At 32.9% G+C, this 4,006-nt stretch overlaps 1 long non-coding RNA gene across 2 annotated transcripts in view; it reads right to left on the reverse strand.

Annotated features, from left to right (window-relative positions):
- The window catches only part of LOC111085166, a 56,315-nt gene extending 53,802 nt beyond the window's left edge, over positions 1-2,513 (reverse strand). For both annotated transcript variants that reach the window (XR_002610004.1, XR_002610003.1), the window contains exon 1: positions 2,217-2,513. This is a non-coding gene — a long non-coding RNA (uncharacterized LOC111085166). The remainder of the gene's footprint in view (positions 1-2,216) is intronic.
- Between the last annotated feature and the right edge of the window lie 1,493 nt (positions 2,514-4,006).

Raw genomic sequence — 4,006 nt, forward strand, 5'->3', positions numbered from 1 at the left:
ATTCCTATATTGCACTTACATATAATCCTTTATTGCACTTACATATAATCCTATATTGCACTTACATATAATCCTATATTGCACTTACATATATTCCTATATTGCACTTACATATAATCCTTTATTGCACTTACATATAATCCTATATTGCACTTACATATAACGACGTATTTGTATAGAGGTTTTATACTTTAATCTTTACATGTGTTAGTTTTTCTATATATACAGACTCCAGTTTTATTCGTATGTCTTTTATTGTGCAATGCGTTTTGCATTTGGCCTTTCTGTCTAAAACGTTGTTCTGAAGTAGCATCAAAGTAAATACATACTGCTTTTACGCTTCTTTTTCTCTACAATTCTAAAATTAATTAACATGAGTGCTGCGTAATGCTTATAAATAATCATACACCCATAAATATATACATATATATATAATACTGTATTATTTACCAGCTCTGTATATAATTATGTAATTCTATAAAAGTAAAAATTGTCTACCAGCAAAACTTAAACTGTTATATATACTCTTGTATTGTTCTATCAGTTATATATTTTGTTTCTTGTGCTCTATACATCATTCTGTATACATTTATCTGTTGGGTCTCCACAGGTAACTCTGCATCAAACAGGTAATCAGATGACTCTTGATAAAGAGTTAGGAACGTTTACAAGTCATAGACACACGTATATATATATATATATATATATATACAAGGTTAGAGTACGAAATAAAGTATTGATGGAAGGGCATTCATCAGGGCTATATTGTCATATTATTTGGCGCTACTTAAGTAATGTGATTCCACCGATAATTGATTCCATTGGAGAATGGTATGTTTGACGTGAAATATTCATAAACTCAGATCATGAATATGTGTTGAGATCGGGGATTTAGAATTTGCACAATGCGAATGGGATCTCTTTGTATTCAATGGCGTTGGAAAACAAATAAATGAGGATCAACTTGAGAAACCGGGACGATCCAGAAATAAAGCTGCAAAAGTTGTACCTCAGCCGTAGTAAGCAAAATTCGGCTTTTGTACCCCAGGCAGTTGCAACATAATCACGAATGATCTCCGTCTATAAAAGCTACATAAATTGTTCCGCGTTCAACCATCTCATATCTCAAGCAGCTGGAGATTGAAACGGATATTCATGCTATTTTATTGGAAGACACCCGTCAATTCATCTATGGATTTATATGCGATCAGACCGTAGAAACGGGCGCTGGAAAACAGTCGTTGTCGTACGGTTGATGGATTATGGAAAGCATACAGTGAAGAAGAATGTGTTTTAAACAAACAGTCTTACGACGGAGCCTTTAGCAATGGTAATTATGCTACAGGGTTATTGTCATGTTGCAAGGTCGTCAGATAGATGGTAAGAAGACGTGGTGTCATGGACTGTAACGACGTGGTGAGGCCTCAAAATCCTTTGTATATGTATATTTACTTAAGTTTTTTTTCTAAATAAACATGTGTGGTACTTAGAACATTTCTGAAAAATGCAATAGAAATTCTAATGTATTTTGAACATTGTTTTACTATTATAAGTAAATTTACTAAAAATAAATTGAATTTTAAAGGGTGTTATAAAACAAACTTATGACTTATTACTATCACAGTTCTATGCATATGATGCTTTCAGGTCATATGGGCTCAAAATGTTAAGTAAGTAACACTGATCTTATAACAAACATACTCTATACATCATTTTGTCTTGCGGTTAAGAGCCTTGACATAGATGTTTCTATAAATGATTAAACAACTGACAGTTAGGTACTCTTCACATAGAGATTCTATTTCCATGTTTGGCTTTTGTGGACCAAATATTTCAATGACAGAGGAACCTTTTGTACAATTATTGGTAAAATCTTCAGATAAAAAAGATAATTTATAATTTTGGTTTTAAATGCTAAATAAAGAATTAAAGGCCAGGAGTGGAAATAATTATAGATTCTAGAGAAATTCACAAAACTAATTAGCCAAATTGATAATTGTGTACATCTTTACTTCTAGTGATATATATAAATATATATATTTTTATACTATTTCTTATATTTTCTTCCTTATAATATTACACAGTGTTTTATAATTTCATTATTATATTATCTATAAACAGTTTTGAGCTATATCATATTTAACATTACGAACTACAATTAGCAGTTACTGAGTCGTACAATAATGTATTTAAATACTGTCTCTTAAAAAACTGACCAGCACAAGGGCCTGCTAAAGGTCCCACGCAGATCTTCAAGAAAGCTACAGCTGTATCTTTGTCTTCTTATGTACGATGCTGGCTTCCAGTTTTGAAAGAAATGACTATTTCTAGTACTTCTTACTTACCGTAGTAAGCTAAAGACAACCGAAGTCTTGTAACAGAGCTTCGCTGACAGTCTACACTAGTGAGTGTGTGCGCGCGCAAGAGACGAACGATTGTCGAAGTGACGCGCTTTATCACGCGGCATGAACTAACAGCTGCGCGAGGTCTGAGCGCGTGTTAAGTCCTGCATCCCAGACCAGCTGGGGGACGTCCTACTACTATAAGCAGACTGATGATGTTGACAGAGTGCTCTAAAAGCGTTCAGCGAACAATTCCGACTGCGCGATCTGTTCTACTGTTTCATTTTGCCAGCGCTTGACGTTTCTTGTCACTATTTCATGACATCACTCTAACAACTTCCTGAAACTATTCAAACTTTTCTTTCTCTAAGCTATATACTTCTTTAATTTCTTCTTTTCCCTCTTTCTTCCAAATACTCTCTTTGTAATCAACCATTTGTATAAAATTACTACTTGCAGAAAGCGATACAACCATTTTCACTCCGTTTTTGTTGTTGTTGTTGTAGTGATCAACGTTTCTGTTATCATCTTTGTCAACTAAATGTATAACAAAATAAAACTCTAGTACAAATGTATGACATATTTTCAGTAGAAAATACAATATTTCCAACAGTACAGCTGTATAAAAAAAGCTTTGCCGGTCATGTCTTGCACCACCTTAATGTATATACAAAAATACTTAATCAGAGATTATAACAATGTCCTATATATTCGTCACATGAGAACTAAACACCAGAAGATTTCCTATGTGTCTGATTAACTCATTGTTAGATTTTACAAATCCCTTGGCCTGTAGCTAGATTATAGTTATATGTTCACATACTCCATTTGTGTAACAAAAATCATATAGCAAGTTCTATTATGTTGAGTGTACTTAGTAAGCGTAGGTTTTCACTTATAGTTAATTAACAAACTAGGCGTTATACAAGTAAATTGTTTTTTTTCCATTTTTCAAAAACAAAAGGGAAAAAATGTTTTTAGAACGTTTATAAACTTTCGAACAACATTAGATACTGAAGAGTATCGACCAGAGTGTGCCGTGAAACCAACATCTCCTGCTACTGACGAGAAAAATTCACTACAACGGATTGCTGTTACCAGGGGGATGAGTTCTATAAAAAGTCTCCAAACTGTGCCGGATCCTATTACATACATCAGTGGAAACAATTCTCATACTTTTACCGTTACATGATATCAGAGAAACAAAGATTTGACTACAAATCATCTTGTTCATGAAATCTGCTATATATAGATATATGCTTTTGTGTGTATGTCGTGTATGGTGTCAAAGAAACATAACTAAGCTTTAAACTCATGATATACGAGTAAAGAATTAGATGTGTTAAAAAAGTTGTGTTCTATATGTATACCTCTATATCCATCATGTATATTTATATCTATTTTTCTATACAGAGCCTGAAATGTAATGCCATGTTTTAGATGGAGAACTTTTATTGTTGTTATCAGTCAATTTTCCAACTATACAAACGTTAGTATCGATAGATAGTTTTGTTCCATTGATTTTCACTCCTATCAACTCAAAATTTATTAAAGAACATATATCTATCCCGTTTCCTTATCTTGTTTCTTCTAGTCTCATCTCTATATACGGCTCGTGCAATTATATTTCATATTGTGTGTCCTCAAAAAGTAGTTTCTTTTTA

This window comes from Limulus polyphemus, unplaced genomic scaffold, assembly GCF_000517525.1.
Source record: "Limulus polyphemus unplaced genomic scaffold, Limulus_polyphemus-2.1.2 Scaffold259, whole genome shotgun sequence".
In the NCBI taxonomy this organism is placed as follows: Eukaryota; Metazoa; Arthropoda; class Merostomata; order Xiphosura; family Limulidae; genus Limulus; species Limulus polyphemus.